Source organism: Equus quagga, chromosome 16, assembly GCF_021613505.1.
Source record: "Equus quagga isolate Etosha38 chromosome 16, UCLA_HA_Equagga_1.0, whole genome shotgun sequence".
Classification (NCBI taxonomy): Eukaryota; Metazoa; Chordata; class Mammalia; order Perissodactyla; family Equidae; genus Equus; species Equus quagga.
Genome location: NC_060282.1, coordinates 38477881 through 38503649, shown reverse-complemented (window position 1 = coordinate 38503649; position 25769 = coordinate 38477881). Strand labels below are relative to the sequence as shown.

At 34.4% G+C, this 25769-nt stretch overlaps 1 protein-coding gene across 6 annotated transcripts in view; it reads left to right on the top strand.

The window, feature by feature from the left end:
- Positions 1 to 25769, top strand: part of VPS13B (vacuolar protein sorting 13 homolog B) — a 784298-nt gene that overhangs the window by 239012 nt on the left and 519517 nt on the right. The window lies entirely within an intron of this gene.

The following is a 25769-nucleotide window of genomic DNA, read 5'->3' as shown; positions in this document are numbered from 1 at the left end:
CTTAATGCAAAAATTCAAGCAAAGCAGAAAAATATACAGAAGTATTAGCAATCACCTGATATACTATGACCTAAAGATTAACTAGTGTTAATATTGTGGCGAACATCCTTTCAGATAATTTTTCTGTGCTTAGATATATAAATATACAATCGTACATGAATGATTTCATACCATACATTCTCTTATATAACTGCTTTCTCACTCCCCAGTGTATTGAAGCCATCTTTGTATGCTAATGAATACAGCTTTTCATCCTAATTTTAAATGACACTGTACCCTTCTGTTGTGTGCGTACATTGAACTGAATATAAGTGTCTTCTCAGTGGATATTATTATTAGTGGATATTAGGATTTTTCTTATTTTTTACTAATATTAAAAGTGATGTGAACAATTTTGTTAACATTCATCTTTGTGAACTTGCCTAACAGAATAAATTATTAGAGCATGTTTTGCTGTGTTGTTTTGCACTTGAGAACCATTAAAGTTTATTTTTCAATTACTTAATTCTTGTTAAACAAGTATAACTACAAATTTTAAAACGCAAATGGTTAACTTTGTAGAGAATTAAAATGGGTCTTTCCTGTGTGTATCATAATTAATACATTTTAGTTTAAAAGTAAGGTTCTCTTTACTTGGAAATTTCTGAGATGTCATGAGAATAGCTCAGTCATTGACATGTAAGTTTATTTTTCCTAGAAGGTTTTAATGCTTTAATTCTACTCTCAAAATTATTTCACAAATCATTTCTTCAATTTCGTTTGCTTAACACTATTTAGGAGAAAGCGATTAGACTTTGGAATCAGGCAAACCTGTTTTCAAATAACTATTGGCTTTAACTGTCTTTGTGATTTGAGAAATTTACTTAAATCTCCAAGTCTCATTTTCTCATCTGTAAAATTTGTAAAACAAATCCACTGCCTTATAGGGTTTGTTTTAGAGATTAAAGGTAGCCAAGGTAAAGAGCTAGCACCTACCACTTAAGTTTTTGTAGGCTTATATGAAATTATGTATGTGAAATACTTAGTGCAGGCAAATAATTTTTTTGTTACTACTAGTATTTTTATTTTCATCAGCAGAATGAATCCACACTTAATATGAATTTATGTTTCACTTGTTTATTGTTCTATTATGCTTTCAAAGAAAAGATTCTTTGTCTATCCTTACATATAAAAAAATAAATTTATGATCAACACGAGCTAAGTAGTATACTTTACTGTCTTTTGATATATGATTGTATAACTACAACCTGCTCATCTAAAAGGAGCATGTGCCACAAAGAAAAGTTTTATTTACAAATGGGACGTGTGTATGTTTCTAAATCTTTGAATATCTTTCTTTCTAATCCTATCTTTTGATGTCCTTCCCTACAGCTGCCTTATTTAGACCCCTTTGTGCAAACCAGTGTGTGTGTGTGTGTGTCTGTCTGTAAAGCCAAGGGTGAGCACAGTCATACTGGGCTCCCCTCCAGCATAATATTAGTTCATATGCCCTTGTTTGTTTCATATGTCCTTTTCTTATCTCCAGTTTCAAAATAACGACCTGGGCTGCTTTATTTCTGGTTAAACCTGAGTGAATAGCACATATGGCATTAGTTTGCTTCTTGATAAACAGTAGTTCACTTATTCTAGATAATTTCCTGTCAACTTTTGAAAAATAATTTGTCAGTTTTGCAAAAATATATTTCTCAAGAAAACATTGGTTGTAGAGTAAATACTGTAAAAGCGTGCAACTGCAACATAGTAACATTGCTGTGTGGGGTGTCTTCTGTATCCTAAACCAATGATTCCTTAACATCTGCTTAGACCTTTCTGAACTCAATGGGTAGGAGCTTAAAGTTATTGCTATAACCCCAAGTCAGTCTGTGACCAGCCCTAATACATGTTTGGTTAAGATTACAGTTTTCCAGGTCCTTACTGCTTTGTTCCTTCCAGCCTTGGTGTTAGTTATACAAGGGCATTTACTGGGAGATGTGGTGAGTCTTCCTGTGTTCCCTTACTAGTTCTCCTTTTCCTTCACTTAGCTATTCAAGAGGGATTGCCTGCATTACTCTCGAGCAGGATTCAAGTCTCAGCTGTATCATTTATTGGGTATTTGTCACTTATGTACTGTGTATCTTAGGTACTCTCATTTGGGAAATGGGAATATTAATGAATACTAGTTTCCCTCATAGGGTTGTTTAAAAGATCAGATGAATTAATATAGGTGTCATTTTTTGTAAATTAAGTTCTGGGCATGTAATGAAAATGTTAGCTTTTACTGGGTGCTCATTTGTGGCAGGCACTGTTTTAAGGGTACTGTCTCATTGTATCCTCACAGTAACTGTGGAACAGCAATTTCCTCTATTTTTTGAAAAGTTGAAAGTAGTAATTGTAGATGATCCATTAAAGGTGGTTATGTAAGATGAGGCAGAACTTGAATTCGAAGTTGTTGGCCGTATCTACATCAAAAGATTAGTGGGGACCAGCCCCTTGGCCGAGTGGTTAAGTGCGCATGTTCTGCTTTGGCAGCCCAGGGTTTCACCAGTTTGAATCCTGGTTGCGGACATGGCACCACTAATCAAGCCATGCTGAGGCGGCATCCCACGTGCCACAGCTAGAAGGACCCACAACTGAAAAATATACAACTATGTACCGAGGGGCTTTGGAAGAAAAAGGAAAAAAAAATAAAATGTTTAAAAAGAAAAAAAAAGATCAGTGAGTGAATATGCATTTGTGTCTTATTTTTAAAGAAAATGTTTAGGGTATAGATGTATTCTTTCTTATGATTTCTCACTTTGATTATTTTCCCCATTAACTGAGACAGTACTCGTACTGTCAAATTAGAGGGCTTCTGTTGTAGTTCTGTCTCTCTATAGCTCCTTGCTTCGGCTGTCTCTAAGGGGACTCGGTCTAAGAAAGCAGGGCCATCCAGATTTTCTGCTGCACCCAGGCTGCTATCAAGTCATCATTCAGGGTTTTGAAGATGTTGAATTTTATGCCTCTTACTAGAGTTATCTAGCTATTGCCTTATGCTCTCTAGCCAGATTACTAGGGCAATCCCTAGTGCTGCAGATTAGCACTTCAGCATTTTGATGCTAAATACCAGTAGCAATTTTGTTACCTGAGTAACATGATGAAAAGGTCTTACTTTGTTGTTTAAGCAATTGAGAAAGAGAAGAGATAAAGCGTCATTATTTCACAAAATTGATGCTAGAGGCAATAGGCACACATTTCTCATATGGTTCAGATTTCCCTGTAATTCATACTGTGCCTTAGTTTTGTAACTAACCCGCTATATTGTCTCTATAGTGATACCACCATTAAAGGAATTGAGGTGACATTAGGAATGAAGAATATTTCAGATATTTTAAAGGCTGGTTCATGCTAGGATCAGTAAATCCAAAAGTGAAATTCCAGTAATAACAAGATTTTGAAGCAGCTTCAGAAGTCCTGTGCTTAGCCCCCCACAATGCATCTTTAGCATGCTTATTTATTTTGTGTGACTAGTTAGTGCAGGGTGTTGTTCAGTGTCTGAAAGGAAATTTATACTACAGAAGTCACGCTAAGGAGATCTGCTTTTTCATTTACATTCATATCCACTTATTTGTTTCTATCTGTAGTTCTCCACAGCTTCTGAATAAATTTAAATGTTTGCATAATAATACTTTGTTAGAATAATATCATTTATGACAGATGGCATAGTATAGTGGTTAAAAGCATGGACTTTGAAATCAGACTGTTTCCTGGCTCTACTACATATTACGTCTGTGATCATAGGCAAGTTTCTGGACTCATCAGTAACTTTGTTATCTTTTTGGTAAGATGGGAATAATAATGGTATCTATCTCATAGAATTTGCATGAAGATTAAGTGAATTCATGTGAGTAAAGCCTTTAGAATAAGATTTGGCACATAAAAATGTTAGTAGTTATTGTAATGGCAAAAGTTTGTGACTGGAACCCAAAAAACAGAAACAAAGTAATCTTTATTTTCTGGTTTATCAGAAATTACTTTCCTATCAGAGGATATTCAGATATAAGGAAAGAAGGAAAATTTTGATGAAGTTCATATTTTCTGTTGGCAAATATGATTGCTTTAAAAGAAAACTTTTTTTTGAATGGAATAAAGCATCATACCCAATGAAAAGAAATTGATATAGTGTGCCCAGCTTTGGATAGTTCCAATCAGTTCTGTAAAAATAAAGTGTTAAATTTGTGCTACCATGTAGCATTTGTAGTGTTATCATATGCACACTGTCCTTCCACTATGTGGAACTATTTTCAATTCCATGAACATGCTATTCTCTCTTACCATTTCCATTCATGTATACAAATTTCAGTGCAGAGGAAGCTCCCTGCTTTTCTCCTCTCCACTATTAAGCTGAAACGTTACCATGCTTTTTGACTGAAGCATTATTTCCATTGTAAATTCATTTGCAAATTTCCTTCCCAAGACAAATTAGGTGTCCTTCATGTTTGCTTCTCTGCATTCTGTAACCTCTTTTGAATATTTTATTAAAGCGCTTATCAAAATTTGATGATTAATTTTTGTCAGTGTCTTCCACTAAATTGTGAGCAGCTCAAATACAGAGACTATTTCTTATCTATCTTTGAATGCTTAATATTTGGTTTTAGACATATGGTTGGTGTTCAATAAAAGTTTGTTGAATTAATAAATGGTTTTGAATGAGAACCAAATCTTTGGTGACAGTCACATGGTAAACCTGTATTTAATGGTAAAGAATGAGAATTAATTGTTAATAATTATTCTTAAAAGGCAAAAATAAGGAAATGGACTGAAATCCAAGCTTTTACCTATTTGACATTAGTCATTCTGCTAGTTTCTTCCTCTTATGTATTTACTACTTTGGCGATAACTATTTGGTTTTGTCTTCTTTCTTTGTTTTTTTTCTTCCGAGGAAGATTCACCCTGAGATAACATCCATGCCAGTCTTCCTCTATTTTTTAGTGTGTGTGCCTCTAGCACACATGGCCACTGACAGAGTGGTGTAGGTCTGTGCCCAGGAACAACCTGGGCTGCCGAAGTGGAGCCTGCCTAACTTAACCACTAGGCAAACAGGCCTGACTCTTGTCTTCTTTCTTGTTTGTACTAGTCACTATGTCAAAAAGTGCCTGCCTCTCACTTAACCTGCTTACGGCAGCACTCTTTTTAGTTCTAAATGTTTTATTTTATTAATACTATTTATTTTTGTTTTATCAGATAACTAGAAATATAAAAGTTTCCCCCCGTTTTTTGCATACTCATTGTAATCAATGTGAAGTAGGTTCAGTGAGCTGATTTAAGGGCATTTGGCAAATTGGTTAGGAGGACTAGTGCTTGGAGGGCATGAAGACAGGAATGTGTCATTCACAGGATAAGAGGCCAGAGACCTGGGTGGACAGGATAAATATGTCAGTTAGGGAGTTTTCCCTGAGAGTTAGTTAAGAGACCAAGAATCTAATTATACAGAGGTCAGGACTATGTGAACAGGAGGTAAAAGTGATATCTAGAGTGCCAGCAAGGCTAGTGTGGTAGGGGTTATATGCCTTCATTGTTTAGGGGTATCTGACTTTTAAGTGAGAAGAGAATGCTGTTTGGGGGAGGCTGGCCTTGCGTAGCAATGAATTCTCATTAGAAATTGATAGAGCATATAAAGAGCAGAGCACTTTGGCTCTAGTAGTGGGATACTAGTTATGTTTATTGCACTGACACTACTAGGTTCAAGACTATTTGTTTTTGCCTATGAACAACCTAGTTTAACCTAGGCCTTACCCCAAAGCAAGAGACTAATGTTCAGATCTATTTAGTGAATATATTTGAGTAGTTTTCTGTGCCATTGGCGGAACAAATTAAACTTTCACTGGTTGAGTGCTTATACTTACACAGTATAGTGTGGGAGGATTATCAGCTAGTTTGTCTTATTGGTTTATTGGCAGCAGAAAACTCTTAAACTGAGTTTTCCCATGGAAACGATATCTTTTTTGAAATCCCAGAACTTTTACTAAAAAATTTATGAAGTGGGATGACAGTAAATTACTGAAGAATCATCAAAGCAAGTATGTTATTAATTGACAATTTATTGACTTCATCCCCCAAGCTAGTTTAAAGAAAGGGAGGGAGGGTTAGATTTCAAGCTACACTTTGAATGCTGTGTGAGGTCTGTTTGAGATATTTTGGTTAGGCTGTGATTAATTAACTCAACTAAACAAGTATTAGTATATGAGTAAAAAGTATACTTTCTTATGGATCTGTCAAAGAGGTACTAATGGATTCAGTACTGATAAAATTGTGAATCTGAATCTGGTTAACATCAAAGAGCATACAAAAATTCACCTGTCATCTTTAATGTTTTGATAAAGAGTGACACTAATTCAGGGTTCCATATATCTGTATGTATATGTCTATATATGTTTGTATTATTTATTTGACATCAGAGGTAATGGGATTAAGCTTTAAATTTCCTTTTTAACTATATTTGAAAATATTAACTTTTCAGTTAGTTCGGCTCTTTTAAAATATTAGTAATTACTATCCTTGGGCTTTACAGCTTGTGCAGTTATATAATTTTAGTGACACATGTAAAAGCAAAGAAAAGTTTTGAAACTTACTTCAAGTCCTCCTTAAGAAAGAGGTGCTTCCAGTTTATGAGCAAGAAGCTGTAATCCCCAGCTGGAAACTGTTTTTTTTTGCCTCATTTGAAAACTTTGTGTTTTTTTCTTCTTTGAAAGTATTGAGATACTGAATCCTTTTTGTTCTATTCCCTAAGTATAATTTCATTTGTTTTGTTAATTCTGAAAGCATTTCTATGCTAGTTCGTTGATTATTAGTTTTGTAATTTTCCATATCTTAACATCTCTGAAATTAGGAGTTCTTGCATAGTCAGTGATATCTTACAGTTGCTGATGGCCTGAATTGAGGTCAAGTTCTATCAGAGAGGATATCTGTTTGCTTCTGTTGCTCATCTGGTGTCACTAGAACTTGAGACTACCATAAGTTAAATTATCTGCTTGAGAATTTTTTGGACTTCATTGATAATGTGGATTCAGACGGCAAATCTAAATGAATATCAGCTGATGGTTCAAATTCCCAAAGATTTTTATTTGTTTCTATACCCAATGTAAAGCTTAAGTCAAACAAGTTACCTTTCTGCTTGGTGTGGCTTATTTCTTATTTCTCATTACACTGACAGCTTTGATGTATCAACTTTATGCAGGACTTTCCTATTAGACTTTTGTTTGGAATTTTTTTCTTATTTAGTGATACATTAAATAATTCTGAGTCTTATAACTAATAATGTCTTAGATATAATGAAATGTAGGGACAGTGATGTAACTGAAAAGCAACTGCATGTAGGCAACAGGAAGTGGTACATACCCTTGGAGCTACTTCACAGGTGGTATAGAATGGACTTTGTAGGGCCATCTTTTGTGGCTAAAAGTGGTAATGAATTCATCTGCTGTATTGCTTGCCATATTTATAAGGAAGACCTCTTTGACCATTATCCTAGATCTGATAGTCCAACATAGTGTTATATCTTGCATAATCATTTAGTGAGCAGCCCTTGACCTGAACTTTAGAAAAAGGTCTAGAGAAGCTGAAGCGTTCAGTTATTATATAACCAGTGGCATCTTTGTCTTATCTTTGAGGTGAGAGGTATTGGAGGGCTTGTTCACTATTAAAAAGGATTTGCAGTGGGGCAAGAATTATTCAACTCATTCTTTTAAAAGAGTTTTGTCATGAATCTAGGTGCATGCATCAAGGTACTGTGTAGTCCATACAGTACATAAGCTAGTAGAGGATACCTGTTTCCTATTTTCCAAACAACTATTGTGTTTTATGTTAGGAAAATTAGGTATCCTTGGAAAACTTGAATTAACAATTAACATTTTAAACCTTAATTTTAGTTTTCAAACTCAGATATTAAACTAATGCCATTGGATACCTGCTCTAATTTACTATCTTTGCAAATTAAGCCTTCTTTTTGTGAATTTTCCTATTGGATGGGAGTAATATTGACTCTATATACTGAATCAAAAAATGATAAGCAGAAAACATTTATAAAATGGTTGATGTATTGGATTATTCAGTTTGTGAACATACATGAACAAAGAATCAGTTATCATTCTTTGAACCAACATTCATTGAGCTTACTGGGAAATATAGTAAATAAAAGAGAGCTATTGATAAATAAATTTCAATGATAAAATATAGCCTCCAAATGGTACTTCTGGTGTAGCTATTCCTGTCCTGCATAGTAATCTTATTTTAAGACAAAGAAAAGAATAAACAAATTTGAATTTGTAGATTAAGGAACTTTAGTTCAATATAAGGAAATCCTGCCATCAAGAGTAACCTATATGAAAGTCTTCATGAGTAGAGTTGAATCTTATAATTGGGTTGGTTTCAGTTGTGTTATTTTAAGGCCAAGGATATAGCCTGGATAGTCTCACAGTTAGGGGCACAATGATATAGTGTAGTGGTTCTCAACCCTCTCAAATCTAGTGCTCCTCTCTAAAACATTTATTTTCTAATGGTCTTTTACTATCTCAATATGAAATTCATAGTTAATATACCTTTTTAAGCTGATTACTTATGAAGAAAGCAATCTAATGCCATAATCATAGTAAGGGAGAAATAAGAGGACAGAAATTTATAATAGAAACATATATTTTCAATATTTAGAGTGTAATTTGATGACTAGAAGACATGATGAAGTGCTCAGGTAAGACATTGAGCCTGCCACCTCTGCACAATTACCTATCTTGCCTGCTTACATGTCTGATAAATTGGCAGTGCAAATACTCAAATGCAGTATCCATGAGTGATGTGATTTTATGAAATGATAAATAGCTCTTGGTCAAATTCTCAATGATTCATAATATTTCTCCGATATTCTTAATAGCTAAATTTCTGGAACTTTGGGGTTTATTGAAGTGGGTGAAAACCACTGTGTGTTTAGATGTAAAATGGAGTTCGATTCTAGGTTCAAGTAGTTATGGACAAATTTTTCACTCCTGAATGTCTGGCAGGGTATTTGAAAATTGTGAAGGATGCAGAACCATTCTTTGTTGTGCGGGGACTGTTTTGAGTATTGAACAACTTTAACATTCTTAGTTGATGTCTAATGTCAGTAGTGTCACCTAATCATTGTGACAACCAGAAAGATGATTTCCAAAAATACCTCTAGAGGGTGGTGCAACTCTCATATAGAAGCTGCTGGTTCTAGGACAAAGAGCACAGGTGTAGGCAGGAGTCACAGTCTTGGGTTCAATTCTAAGTTCTTCTGCTTACTGACTTCTTATTGACCTTGTGATGTTGGGTAAGTTAGTTAACCTTTCATAGCCTCAGTTTCCTTTCTGTAAAACTGGGAAGATAATATTTTACAGACTTGTTGAGTAGATAAAATATTATTATATATTTTAGGTACCTGACACTTGCTTCATGTGGGATGGAACTCTTTTTTATTCACCGCTTTATTGTCCAATACTAGTAGGCATTTAATAAATACTTGCTTACTCTTACTATTATTTAACTCTTGTGTGTCACATTATGTTCCAATATTAAAAGTATGTGAGAGAGTGATTGCTTATTATAGAGACCAGGACTGTCATCTGTGTCTTTTCTCTCCTGTTTTGTAACTTGTGAATCTTAGCTGAGAATGCTAGCTCTTTAGGATTACGGCCTCCAATGTCCCAGAGAGTATTAAATTAGAAATATGATAGTTTTCTTTCTGTTTGAAAGAGACCTGTAGGATAAGGGTCTACATCAGTAAGCTGTTCCTTTCTCAGAATCCTAATGTTTTTCTTATTTATTTATGTTGTTTTGCTAATGTCAGGGTATTAGTTGGGATTGTGGTAAAAAACTAAGGACCTTCCTTCCCTTGTTAATCCTGATCTTTGTTAGATAGATTTTTAAAAATATAGCATCAATAATTTCTTCCTCTTTTTCAACTCTCTGTTTCCTCCTTCTGTGATTTTGGCCAACTAAAAAAGTTTACACTTTGTGTTTTCTCAGTAAATATTTGCTATCTTTGTCCTGTTATTTGACTTGTTTAACTTTCATCTTAGTCAATTCAAACCATTTACTAATAGACTAAGATAGAATAATTACTTCTGGCAATTTTAATGAGACTAATTACTTTGAAAATGTTGGAAGGGACCCCTAGTCTTCCTTTTTAAATTGCCATACAATTTATTTAAAAGAGGAAGCATTTAATTTGCAAATGCTGCTCTACATTTTATAGAATGGTGAATCTTAACAACTATTGAGGTTTTCCTCAAGTAAATGTTTATTAAAATTGCAACTCACCTAAATATATAATGATGATTATGAACAAAAATTTTTAAAGCAGTCACTTTGCTTTGACATTTACAGTGTGAAAAAGCTAAATTTTTCTGTTTTTTCTTCCTTTTATTCCACCAGCTCACCTTTAGGTCAAGCATTGCTGCTTTTGCAAATCTGCTTGCTCTTGGCCTTTGATTATTCAGAGTTTAAGTTTGGTTCTGAGCCAGTGAGTGCTGAAATCTTTAAAACTAAATAAATGTTTAGCATTCATGTGATTTAACAAATTGTCCTCTTTAAATAAACATTCAGTCACTTCCACGAGTAACTATTGTCGGTTACAGACTCCATTGTCAAAGTCTAATTCTGAAGCATTCTATAAAATTGCTGAAAACCTATCTGATTATAATTCAGATTGGTTCAGATGGTTTTAGGTTGTCTTAAAAACTGAAGATTCTTTTATGCACAATTTTTTGAATCTGCTTAAATAATTAAGATTGATGACTATGTTAATGACCATGTTTTTTTCTGTAAAAAGTTAAAAAAATTTTTTTAATCTATCTCTATTACACATATATCAGATAAACTTTTTCTTCATTTCCAGTGCTGAAATGGTAAATTTAAAATTTTCATTTGAAAGCATTTATAATTTTGTTTTACTTGCAAATAACTTTTTTTGTTTAGTAAGGTTATGGACCATTCATTTAACTTCTGTCATACAAGACATGTGATATGGGATAGCAAAAGGATTAAGACAGCCATAATACATAATTAATTTTATTCAATCTCATTTCTCCTCTTTTCAATGCAAGAGATTTCTAGACTTCTTAGATCTCTTTTGAATATGCAGGAAAGAAGGTGAGACTTTTGTATTCTTTGAGTTGCTGATCAAGAGTAAATTCCTAGGAAGCTCTCTTTGCCTTCTGTGTTACATTATTGTAGGAAGCCAAACAGGCTGCCCTCAAGTGTTGGAAAACACAATAAAATCAGGGCCTATTTGCCTGTGTCCAAAGACTGTGTGTTCCTTTAGTTGTGTGATTCTATGAGAGACCTGGTTGTTGGTTTCTTTGCTTTTGTCTTTATTTATAAAACTTTGTTCTTATCTTAGAGCCATTTGTTGTTACTGCTCTTTACTAATAGTATAGAGCAAAATAACTATCTTTTTTTGTGAGATGCTTGAGATCTCCTACACCACTAAAATGTATAGGTGCTCTATTAAAATATATTCAGTTAATAAGATCAAATTGAAGTGTTCAATTTAGAGTTTTAACTTGATCACTAGTGTTTTCACTTAATAAAGGTAACAGTTTATTCCTGAGGAGAGACTCTGTCTTTTGAGGTTTTGAGGACCCAAGACTATGCTGCTGCTGTTTATGTTGATCTGGATTTATAAATGTAAATTTGCATAAAAAAAGGTCTCCAAATCTTTACTGAAGAGAACAGAAGAGAACAATTAAAGTAAATTTTTAGGGCCTGGCCCCGTGGCCAAGTGGTTAAGTTCGCGCACTCTGCTGCAGGTGGCGCCGTGTTTCGTTGGTTCAAATTCTGGGCGCGGACATGGTACTGCTCATCAAACCACGCTGAGGCAGCGTCCCACATACCACAACTAGAAGGACCCACAATGAAGAATATACAACTATGTACTGGGGGACTTTGGGGAGAAAAAGGAGACCAAAAAAAAAAAAAAAATCTAAAGTAAATTTTTAATTTGAGGATTGGTCATGGTTTTTGGTCATATTAGTCTAGTGAACAATGATTACAATGTCTTAATTGAATTTTTAATATTAATCAATTTTCCTTTAAATTTGTTTTGTTTATGAAATTGAGAACATGAATGCTCATTTAATTCTTTGAATTGAGAATTTAATTTGAATGGAATCCACATTTGTGTCAAAGATTTGTGTATTTTTTACTGGAGGCAAGAAGCATAAATAGGCAAAGGCTTTTAGCTATTGGAAAAGTCCTATGTTGGTTCCTTTCCCTGTTCTGTTTGTTATCTGCATTTACAAAGGGATTTGGAGAAATTGGAATCTATTCAAAGAAAAGGAATAGTGATAATTATTAGGATGGTAATGAGGACATGTGGAAAACCTACAGCAATGGTTCTTAAACATTTTTGTCTTAATTCCTTGATAGTTCACACTGATGTTTGTTATCCTCTGCACCCTGTACTAAGTCACAAAGGTCATTAACATGACCTATAGAAATAATTTTTTTATCAGAAAAGGATGGAACAGAATCAGAGTACGAGTTAACTTTGCTTTAGGAAACTAGTGTTGGACAGTGTGTACTTGACCTGCTCTCATGTCAGTTCCCTAGACTATACAAATTATTTGTTTGGGTCCCTGCCTTTCCTATGCGTTTTTCTGGTAGAGACAGTTTCAGACCTGAAAAAGTGGTCATCCTCTCCAAGTCTTGATGACAGTTCTGAGAAAGTTTCTGAGAAAGCTGTATGCCTGGTACTCAGTAATTGTCCAGTAAATATTTAATGAGGGAGCTCTTTGGTAACTAACTCCAGCCCAGAATAGAATGTAGGTTTCAGGTTTCACTGGGATTAATTTCTGTTCATTTTGGCAGTCTGAGAGTAGTTAAAGTCTACTGTGAAGCTTCTTCAGAAGGTCTGTAGCATGGTCAACAAGAGAGTGTAAAGATATATTCAAGCATGGGCTGTTCTACTTAAGATCTTGCTTAGAACATAGTTATCTGACATGGTTTAAAATTGTCCTGAGAGCCAAATACTAGCAATGACAATAAGCATCAACTCAGATGGTTCATACTCTGTTGTTTCTGTTGGGCAAAGGATAAAGGAGTGCAGGTGGATGTGTTTAATGGGTGTATTTTCACTTATGTGTATGCCACAAACTGTCCGTTTCACTTTCTTTTTCCCTTTCCTACCCACCCTGACTTTCTTAACTCCGTGACTGTGCATGCAGAGATGAGATTTATTACTTATGATCTCCTTAGAGAGTGTAGAGAGTTTGAACAGTAACTCGTACTAAAGTTGGCAATTTTCTGTCTCTACAAAGGATAGAGGGAAGATAACTAGCAATTATTAAACATTTATTATTATTACTATTACTGAACATTTATTATAATTACTATTATCAGGCTCTGTGCTTAGTGCTTTTGTCTTACATCTTTTTAAAACAAGAATATCCCTATGAATAAAGAATTACTTGCTTTATTTTTACGTTGAGAAAACAAGCTTGGGAGGGTATTAACCATCTGAAAGACACATAGTTAGTAAGTGGCAGAACCAAGAATTGAGCCAGTATATTCATGTCTCCAAAGCTCTCTATGACATACTGTCTCAAGTTAGGTATCTGAATGGTTGGAAATGGTTATAATAGAGAGGTAAGTATAACTGTAAGCACAACTAAAAACTGACATAGGCTACCAGGTACACTTGAAATCATACTGCTGTACTCTCTCTCCCCCTTAGGTTGTAGTTCTAAATCATCAGCTTGTGTTGTGATTAATCTTGATTGCGCTCTGATGCAAATTTTGGCCTTTATTTGACTTACAACCTGCTTTATAGAGTTAGTGATTTATTGAATATCTTGGAAGCAAGTCCTTGACAGGCAGTATTTCAAGGTGAAATTGCTGTGTGAGGATTTGGTTAACCTGACATTTTGTGGTTTCGCCTCATAAAACTGGCAAAGGACTCCCAGCATGGAATGTTAATGGGGTGAAGTAATGAGTGCAGGCTGGAAGACAAGCAACCAGACATGAGCAATCCTATAGTTCGTACTCCATGATTCTTGGGGGAGGTCCTTGTAGACAGTAGGAGACTAAAAGACAAAAGCAGTAGGAGATCTTTTAACTCAGCAGTTGATCAAACCGTTTTTCTGAAATTTAGGCTTAGAAACCAAGCATCAGTATGAACATGGGAAAGTTATTAAAGTTAAGCAAGTATAATCTCTCATGATAATTTTTTACTTTCTCAAGCTGTTGAAGTAAATAATTATTGAGTGCCTTCTCTTTTAACCAAATATTAGCCTTTTTATTCCATTCAGTTTTTAAGTACTGCCTATTTCACTTGTATATCTCAATCTGTCAATAAGATAACTAATTTAATTTAGTGTTAGTTGTGCGGATTTTATTTCACTGGACCAAAGTGATACACGGTTCTCTTTTCCATTTAATTTTATTTTAAAACTGTGTTCTGCAGAGCCCAAAGGTTTTTTAGAGTTGCCATTAGGGTGGGTTTCTGGACTCTCATTTCTAGCTTCCATAAGAGCAACTTTTTTTTTCTGATTTGTTTGTTGGACTACCCTGAAAGATTCTGTTTGAAAAATCGGTTCTGCTCCTAAGAAAGTTTTAAAGCTATATATTCAGCTGCTATTTAATTTGAAAGCGTATTAGTTTTAAAATATATTTTCAGTTTTTCTGCTCATGTATTTCCAGTGATGAGCAAAAGGGTGTAGATTACCTTGAATCTTTTATTCTAAAGAAGAGAAATGGTTGTTTATAGGTTGAGGGGAATTTTTGAAACTTGTTACCATAATATAATCAGTTTTGTAGAATTATCTCTAGTTGCAGAGATTATAAGTGGTTTTAAAAATAATTGTTTTCTTATGTTTTGATATTTTACATTTAATTAAAGACTTTCTCCCTCCACTAGATAAGCTATTAAGATATCAAATCTGAAACATTGTTTTAACCATTCTCATTTTCATTTAGGTCCTGAACATGTAAACTAGTATTGTTCTTCTCAAATGGCTAATGACATATGTTTTATCTGTTCTCTCCTTTACTGCTTATTTAATTAGTCAACAGGTCTTAAATTTTTTTTAAGTTTCTTTTAAATTTATCTCTTGCTGTTTATTCCCACCTCCCATATTTTAGACTAGATGGGCAGCATTAATCACAGAATGGTTTGGATAGTTTGAATGTTCTCTTGTTAATTTTGCCTTCTTTCTTATTTTATGCTGTATAAATTGCCAAATGATTTTGTGTGAAACCCCACAGAGATTCCCTATTGTCTATCAGATGAAATCCAAATATTTCAGTCTTTGCAACTGCTCATGTATTATCTAATGTAGTGAAATAAACTGTTTAACTACTTTGTTTGTTCTTCAAAATATTACCTTCTAGGCTAAAAAGTATTGACACTTTAGCCTACCTCTCAAAGGCAGTTTCGTAAAATTTATTGTTAAGAGAAACCTTAACAGAGTAATTCTGATCTGTCTGTCTGTATGGCTCAGGTTAAAATTTCAATCAACATAAATCTGCTATCTTGAGGGTGAGGGAGAGTTGTGATTGAGTTCTCTTAACAGCATGATTTTACATGATTGGCAAGGACCTAATCAAGATGTTAGTTCCTCATCGAGAAAGGGTTGCTTTTGGTAGGAAACAGGTCTATCGACTTTGAAGTATCAGCCAATTTCCTGGTTAGGTCTTTATACCAATGCCTATCAACTCTTATAATACTTTTTATATTATCCCTCTGTATCTACTTTCAAATATTTAAATCATGCGTTCTTTTCAAGGTCTTTCTATCTCAACAAAAATAATATTTTCTTTATTTGGATTTTTTGCCCTCATTAAATTATTTATTTGTTCCCCATAGGAAATGGCTTTTGGGGGCCATTACTGTATGTTTCCATAGTTGTACCTTAATGACTGGTTTAATTATTTATCTTTGCCACTTGTTTATTATAAACAAAAAATACATCTTACTCTGGGGCCGGCCCAGAGCTAGCACTGCTTGTCAAACCACACTGTGGTGGCATCCCACATAAAATAGAGGAAGATTGGCACAGATGTTAGCTCAGTGACAGTCTTCCTCAAGCAAATAAAAGAGGAAGATTAGCAAGAGATGTTAGCTCAGGGCCAGTCTTCCTCACACACACCCACACACATACACTCACACACAAATATGTGTATCTACATCTTACTCATCACTTTTCCTTCTCATCCATTCTCTTCTGGGATCCCTTTTATCCTGTGCATCTAGAATAATAATTATGTACCACATCTCGAAGAATTGAGAAAATAATTACCCAAGTCATTTTCTGTGTTTTATGGTTCAAATGAGGAACCCTGGTTGAAAAGACTACATGTTTCCTGACATATGTAACAGGTACTCAGTATATAAATTCGATGAATAAACTTGTGTTATTCACGTTTAATGTTTGAGATGTATATCTTGTTTCCAACTAGCTTCTAAGCTTCACGAGAGGTAAGACAATGTCTTCTTCTGGTATGTGAATGTTTCCAGTTGTTGAGTAAGTAAATAGTTTATGATAAACTTAAATAATTTGGAATAAGGCAGAATTTCTTTCTACCCCATTGGTTAAGATTAGACTGTGAAAGTAATTTTGCTCAAAATGGAAGTTGACAGTTTGACAAAAATATTACTTGTAAGAGTTGAAAAAGAACTTAAGATATTAAAATTTTCTGATATGCAATACATTCTGATTAGTGGACATCTCGAAAGTATAGTACAATTAAATTATATACAAATAAATGCCTAAGGCTTTACTCTTCTGTGGCCAGAATCTTAAGATTACAAAGAGAAGAACAAATAGGATAAAAATTAAGCTGCTTTTAGCCATGTGTTAAAGTGTTAAGATGGTTAAAACGAAGATTCAGATGGATGTGTTAGAAATTCATGTATTTCAAAAGGTTTGTTTTGAATGTATGGAGAGAGTGATTTCATCAGCAGCCAGATTTAAAACTACATGTTGCAGTAATTAAAAAATATTTTTATGGGCTCCTCCCCATATTTATAATTAAATTTCATGTATTTATTATTCTCTTTAAAATATATCATTTATCATATTTAATTTATAGCATCTTTTGTCAATTCTGAGGTACATTTTTCCCCCCAGTTTTAACGTTTCTGAAATTAGCCTGCATCTTAAAATAAATGGCCTTTTGCTACTACTCTTGGCCTTAGCTGAAGTCCTGATCTTAGAGAGAGAGTTCATGTTTGCTTCTGCCAGTCATCTCAGATACCATCAACCTGACACCATTTTGAATTAAGTTATCTGTTAGATGATATTTGGACTTTACTGTTAGTGTGAATTTACACTGCCTTAACTGTGTGAGTATTGAGTTGTAGTTTAAATTCTTTTGGGAGGTTTTGTCCCCCACCTTTCACCCAGGGCAAAGGTTAATTCATGAGTTTTGTTGCTATTCCCATCAACCAGAAGGGCTTATTTGTCTTTAATCTTACACAAAGGTATACTTCTGGGGTGTTCCAATTCTATGCACATATGAAGTAATGTTATACTTGATGGTGTCTTTTTTTTCACTGAGGAATCTCCACCCTGTGCTAACATCTGTGCTAATCTTCCTCTATTTTTGGTATGTGGGCCACCAGCAAAGCATGGCCACTAACAGACTGGTGTAGGTCCATACCTAGGACCAAACCCTGGCTGCCAAAGTGGAGCATGCTGAACTTAACCACTAGGCCACTGGGGCTGGCCCCTGCTAGTGTCTTTAATAAGAAGCAATACAGCATTATAATCAACACAATTGGGTAAAATGGCAACAGTGTGAAATTGAGTCAGCCCAATTCAATTTGAATTTTGAAGTTTGTCAGTCACTAAAAATGCAAATATTATTAAAGAATAGTGATCTTTTTATTTGGGATTTCTCTTTCAAGATGGAAATTGGTGGAGTCTTTAAACTTGATGTATTAACTGTATCCTTAGTTATAAAAAGTAATATTTTCTCAATTATTTGAAATAGCTCATGTTTTCCAGATAAATTTTGCTTTAGTAGCTTTAATAATTTTCTTACAAAGTCTTAATTTTTTTAAGAACCATTACCTCGAATATAAGAAACTTCTGTTAATTTAAATTAACATCATGTGTATGCTAGATAGACAGAAACAGATACTGTTTTCTTTCTGTGGAATAAAAACTTCTTTCATTCAGTGTGATTGGGACATCTTAGGCCTCATACCCACCTTTGAATCAGGAACAATTGCCATGAAATGCTGTATATTGATTGGCTTTAGTTCTGGTTCTTGAACCAGTCGAGGGGGATGGAATTACCATGACAAGCTTGGACTTGGAGTGGAGGTTGCACTAACTTTTTGGTTTCTGAATAAAGGGGATTCTATTCAGAAGGAAGAAGAGGAGAGTGGCTACTGGAGAGGAACCAGGGATCCTGTAAAGGGTTCAATACTTATATAAACACTTTGTTTCACTGCCTTAAATTTCTTTGAAGAAATTACCATCTTCTAGATAATATTAAACACTCTTAGTTGATATGGACTTTTCTTTTAATTGTGTCTCTTGCTGTGGTATAATTTCTTTTTTAAAATTTTTTCCTTTTTCTCCCCAAAGCCCCCTGGTACATAGTGTATATTCTTAGTTGTGGGTCCTTCTAGTTGTGGCATATGGGATGCCGCCTCAGCATAGCCTGATGAGCGGTGCCGTGTCTGTGCCCAGGATTCGAACCGGCAAAACCCTGGGCCGCTGCAGGAGAGCACGCGAACTTAACCATTCAGCCATGGGGCTGGCCCCCTCGCTGTGGTGTAATATCAGTACTGAACCTTTCTATTTTGATTTTGTTGATCCTAAATACATGTTGAGCTTCACATACTATAAATTAAGTTGGTATAAATATGTTTTAAAGATTGGCTGATAAATTTGTATCTTCTGTAATAGTAGTAGACCCCTTGAGAAATAAAGAGGAACAAAAAAGTCATGGCTGTGTTTATTTTTGATTTCCTCCCCTATTTTATGAAAGAGACATATCAAACTTTTTAGAAACTTGGTGGTTAGACTGTTTACATAAGTAGGGTCTTACAGTGTATACTTAATCTTTTCATAAAGTGTCAGTTTATTACACTCACTACAGTTTCACCTTAAAATACTGCGTGTCGTGGACTTACTTCCAAGATAGTCAATAAATCACTAACTCTCTAAAGCAGGTTGCAAGTCAAGTAAAGGCAAAAATTTGCATCAGAGCGCAATCAAGATTAATCACAACACAAGTGAGAAGCAAGAGGAAAGAGAGAAAGACAGTCAGCACACTGAGGATAGAATGCAAGCAAGACAGATCAAACTACCTGCGTCCTGCTGCATGCAATGTTTATGTTTCTCTCCCCTCGTCCTTACAGATTACTGATTTACTATGTATATTTAATACTTTTTTGAATCCTACGTATGTTTCATAAGCTGCTTGCTTACTCACACTTTGTGAATTCTACCTGTATCTCATAAGATATTAGTTAATTTACTGTCTGTGGTTAACACTTCTTATGAGTTTTATCCATCCTGTTTTTCTTGATTTATATTGAATATTCTCAAAGAATACAAAAATGCATCTTGAAGAAATTCTGTATCAGTCAAGGTTTAGTCAGAGAAGCAGACCACTAGGAGATATACATGTAAGAGTTTTATTATAGAGATTTCTTCATACTCAGTTGTGGGAGTTGTTTCTTCTGTGTTTGGTAGTGTTATTTGAAGTTAGCAAGGCAGAAAGTCAAGAAGGGAAGATGGACATGAAGTGAGGGGGGAAGCAAGGCCAAACGGGAACCTGTGAGGGTTAGTGGAACTTGGTCTCACACTATTTCCAACTTTGATGATGTAGGTATCTCGTGAGAGAATATAGCATCCTTCATCACAAAGCTAACAATGAATAATGCTCCAGACTCAGGAGTCAGAAAAGCCGAAGGAGATTTGGCAAAAGCAGGTGTTGCTACGAGGCTGGCTGCTACTTGTGTCAACTAGGTGGGCCAGCAGATAAGCAGCAACATGCATGAACGGCAGTATCACCTCATACCATGCTGACATTCTGGGTATGAAAAGAATATGGCTGCTACTCCACTTCCACCTTCCAAGTCTTGCTGAAAACATCTTTGGTAGCCAACGCCAACTTTGAGCTGTCCAGAGAAGAGAATTTTAAGAAATATAGTTCTAGCTTAGGTTGACATAGATCCACCAAATGTTCTACTTGAAATTAAATTTTTCTAAATTGATTCAGTTCTTTTTTGAACAACAACAAGTAGTTATTATTGAGCACTACTGTGTTCCAGACACCATCCCATGCTTTTTGCATATGTTGGATTATTTAAATATCACAACTATCCTGTGAGGTATGCCCACTCTTCTTTTTTTTCAGATGAGAAAACTATGGCACATAGAAGCTAATTAACTTACCTGAGGTCAAATTATAGCTAGTCAGTTATGGATAAATACTTTAATCTAGGAAGTTTAATAGCAGTGCTCATGCTTTTAACCAGATACAAATCCCAAACAGAGGAGGGAACACAGCAGTGAGAATGGATTGGTATACAGTAAACCAAGTGGTCATTGTTAGGTAATCTAGAACCTCTGAAGGGTGGAGGGAAGGAAGTCCAAAATAAACAATCCAGTGGAATGGCACTGGTGGGGTGGTAGGTTACTGCAAAGGATTTACTACCTTTGCCATTCTGTTTAATTAATAGGTTAGGTTGCTCCTGACTTAAAATTACAGTCTCTATTTTGTCACTTTGAGTACTCCTTGGCTTATCATTGTGTGTGCCTAGGAGTTTAAATACCCTCCTTTGAGAGGATCAGCTCAGGATGATTTCTAACAGTTTGGCTGTTCTTGGATTGTAGGACTTTTCTACTTGTGAAGTATTACCTTAACAGTTTTTATGTGAAACATAGTGAAATTTTAATTCTTGGCATTTTTTGAGAGGTCTAAACCCTGTATTTTCATTTTGGGCATATTGTTTTAAACATTCATTTCAATAAGCATTACTTAAGGAACTACTGTGAATTAGAATGTATGCTATTTCCATGCATGTGTTTTAGTAAAATGAACAACTAGTTTTGAAAAGATATATTTTTAAGGTATTCTGGAAGGACAGTATGATCTCTATATATATCTTGTTTGACAAAATCACCTTACAGAATGCTGATCAAAACTTTATGTCTGTATTTTTTGCTGTGACATCCAGTGCGTGTTGTCAGTGGTCCAAGGAAATCCATGTACTTTAAGGGGGGAAACTCTATTAGTTTCAGATTATAAATAAAATTGATCTTTTTGCAGTGTTACTGCCAATTTCAGTTTTAAAGCAACTTCTTTCTTTCTGAGCCATCAGCTGCAGTAGATTACGTTAAACATAACCACTAAGCATTCTCAGTGATTTTTGCCTTCCTGTTCTGTGCCATGACAATACTCCCTCTGGGATTTCACTGAATAGTCTTTCTTATCATCTTGTCAGATTCTGATAACAAACTACAACACAGAAATTCTAACAGTAAATAATTTACTAACCTTCAGTGTTCCTTTAGAGCAAAACATTTTTTTTGACAGCGGCTCTAATGACATTTTGGACCTTTTGTAGGGGACTGTCCTGTGCATTTTAGGATGTTTTGCAGCATCCTTCATCTGCACCCATCAGACACCAGTAGTACCCTCCAAGTTGTGACAACCAAAAATGTTTCCAGGTAATGCCAAAAAAATCACCTCCGTTTGAGAACCACTTCTTTAGTGTGTATGTTTTATTCTGTAATTTATGTTAACCCATTAAGAGATGCCTGTTTAGAAGAGTTTCCCTAGGATTTTAGAAAAGAGTTTAAAATATGAACATATTATTTGGAGTAGTTTCTTGGGGCTACTTTTTCAGAATGCACTGTATTAGAATTGTTTTATAAAAGTCAAAGTACCCCTTATCAAAACTTTTTGGTCACATTGGAATACTAAACAATAAGAGTATTGCCCTCATTATTGTATTATTATTGCCATTCATAGAAAATATGAAGTCCTAGTCAGGGACCAGTTACGGCATTTGTGTGTATGTTTAATCAACTTCTTAATTTGAAGCTGGGGCTTTGGAAGAGAAAGAAGAATTAAATTTGGGGAATTTAATCAAGTACTGAGTAAACAAAGTCAAAGAATAGTATTGCACTTTGTGAGCGTCACTTAAAATACTTATTTCTTACCCCTGGACACAAGCATTATTCCTCCTGTTGCCTTTTCCTCTTTCTACCCTTACCCCTACCCTCAGTCTGAATTAATTGTACGTCTTAAGTGTTTTCTCCTTTGTCCCTGCATTGAGTGCTGGGTTGAACAGTGAAGGAGTTAGAAGGAAATCACAGTGGTATGAGGGGCTACCTTAAGAAGTTAATTGACCTAGTCATTGTCCCCAAATAGGACTGAGACCATCACTATCTTGTTTTTTAGTGGCTTTCAGAGAGTCTCCAAGTTCCCATGGTAACTTTCTTTTAGTATCTAAAAGCCATTAGTCAAAAATTTATTCTTTTTCCCCCTTGTATTAAAGCAATTTAGGACTATTTAGTCCTGTATTGAATTAAAGTATTTGGTGGAGTTCATTCTCTTAAAGAAGATTCATATTATTCCTGGTAAAGATTGTTGCAATTACTTTTCAGCTTTCATTCTCATATATATTAAAAATGCTCCTTCAGATTCTTTAATCATAGATTATTTTACTGCACATCCACTGTACTTCCTCTAATGTTTTTAATATTGTTTCGGAATAAGGATAGATGTTTCCACTAAACTCTTATTTATGTAGTTTGTGACAGGGGATAAGGCCAACAGAAGAAAAATTAAACTTAAGTGAAAAGTGCTAACAATTTACTTAGCTGTTTTTTGGTCATGGATTAGTTCTGTAAAGTGCCCTGAAAACCTTACTTCAGGGATCAACTTTGTTCATTTTTTCCTCAGTTTTATTGAGAAATAATTGACTTACATCACTGTATAAGTTTAAGGCATGCAGCATGATAGTTTGATTTACATATATTGTGGAATGATTACAATAGGATGTTGGTTGAACCTATTGTAGTGATCAACTTTGTTCATTTTAAGCAGCGATTTTTACCATTGCATTGCAAGCTAGTCATTTACCACAGAAATTACAACAATGGGTGCTAAATAACAATAGAACTGTCAGACTATGTAGCAACATTATTTGTGGCCTAATTCTAGAATCTTGCAGTTTACAGCTATAGGGCCGCTAAGATTTATGAGGAACTTCTCTGTTTGAATAGATTTATGCTCTCATTAGCATAAATGGCACTAGTAGTTATATTGAAATATGAATTTTAAAATTCTGAATTGCTAAAAGTGGTACTTTGCTAGAAAATTAAGAAATAAAATCTGTAAGAGTTGATTATGTTATTAACATATAAAACATCTGGATTGTATTTGTGCGTTTTTGTACAAATCCAACACAAAGTTCTTAATGCCTTTTGACTTTAGTGAACTTTGTTTTATGTAGATTAAATTGTTTAATTTAAGGATGGAAATGAACTATGAAAGCTGCTATAGAAATAATGTAATTTTATTTAAAGTATTGCATGTGTACATGAGGCAGAAGAATACATTGAGTGATCTTATGACATTTTTATAGGTGATTGACAAGAAATTGTCAATGTTTGAGCTCACCACAAGGGTAACTTTAACAATTTAGGGGACAGGAATAATTAACACAGTATATGTAGTTTAAATTCCATTTTATTTAAGGGTTTTTTTTTTATTTAAAATGATTTTTTTAAGGCAAAAAAAGTTAACATCCTAAAGCCTATGTGAGATTTTTGTTAAGTCATCTTAGAAATAATTTTGAGCTAAGAAGCTATATACTTTTCCTTGTGCTCTACAATTAGGTAATTAAAAGGCAAAATTAGAATATCTTACCCTTTTTTCCTGATTCTTTTGCTAACAAGTCTTCATTTATGTATTTCTTACTACATTTTGACCCCTTTGGGAGGACTAAACAAAAACAGTGATTATTAAGTATTTGAAACCTAATTTCACAGTCATTTTTTAGAAGTTTGGAGATCTTTATAGTAGCATTTTGACAACTCCAACAAACAACCTATATTAGAATGGAGCTTTGTTTCTTGTCCGTTAACAAAGTTCTAAATTTAATTGAGTTTCAACAACGTTGATAAATCAAGTGGAAGAAATTTGTCCCATCTTATATTTTGACATATAAAATTATGTGAAACTCAACGTAAAGACTCATTGGATCACTTAAATAATAGCCTGTGACTTACCCTTTTTCTAGTATTGTATTATGATTCACAGAGGAAATGGCTAAATTTTAAACCTGAGATGATTGGATTAAAAGATTATTTTAACAAGTCTCAAATATTTGCAAGGAAATAGACAAATCAGAAATCAGTAAGGTTAAGATTTACAGGTACCTCATTAGTCTTTTCATAAAATGGCTATTTCATGCAAGAAAGGGAACTTTTTACCGATGTGGTTTTGTGATGTAACACTCCCACCAACAATGTATGAGAGTTACAGTTGTTACATTTATATCATTGTCAATATTTGGTGTAATCATTTTGACTTTATCTGTTCTAGTAATCGAAAAATGGTATGTCATTCTGATTTTAACTTGTTTTAATCTGATAACTAATAATATTAATCTTTCACGTACTTTTTGGCATTTGATACCTTCTTTTGTGAAATGTTTGTTCTAGTCTTTTGCCTGTTTTATATTGGTAGTTTGTCTTTTTATTGAGTTGTAAGAGTTCCTTATATGTTCTGGATATGTCAGATATATGTGTGGAAAAACTTTTTCCTAGTCTGGCCTTGTTTTTTATTTTCATAAGTGTTAAAATTTTGATGAACTCAGATATATCAGTATTTTAAATAATTAGTGCTGTTTGTGCTTTAGATTTTCTAAGAAATCTATGATAGTCTTCTATAATTTCCTCTAAAATTTTCTAGGTTAGCTTTTATTTTTGGGTCCATGATTTTTTTTTTTTTTGAGGAAGTTTAGCCCTGAGCTAACATCTGCTGCCAGTCCTTAGCTTTTTGCTGAGGAAGACTGGCCCTGAGCTAACATCCTTGCCCATCTTCCTCTACTTTATATGTGGGACGCCTACCACAGCATGGCTTGCCACATGGTGCCATGTCCACACCCGGGATCTGAACTGGTGAACCCTGGGCCGCCAAAGTGGAACGTGCACACTTAACCGCTGCACCACTGGGCCGGCTCCTATGACACATCTTAAAGTGATTTTTATGAATAGTGTTTAGTAGGGATCAAGGTTTGGGATTTTTTTCCCCCCATTTGTTTAACCAGTTGTTAAAGCACCATTTGTTGAAAAAACTTCTTTTTTTCCTCACTGAGTTGCATTGGCATCTTTGTTGAGAATCAGTTGACATTATATTTGTGGATCTGTTTCTGTAATGTCTATTCTGTTTCATGATTTATCTATGTTTATACCAGTATTCTTGGTCTTGTTTGCTGTAGCTGTATCCTGAATCTTGAAATCAGATAGTGTGAGTCCTCTAACTTTGTCCTTTTTGAAGATTGTTTTGGTTATTCTAAGTTCTTTGTTTGCTATGTAAATTTGAGAGTCAACTTGTCAGTTTCTGTTTAAAACACTGTTAGATTTTGATTGGGATTTCACTGAATCTGTAGATGAACTTGGGGAGAAACTGACACCTTGACAATATTGAGTCTTTCATCCCTGAATGTAGTATCTCTCTCCATTTATTTAGGTCTTTAGTTTTCCTCAGTAGGTTTTCTACTTATTTCTTGCCTGACTACATTGTATTTTCTTCCTCTCCTA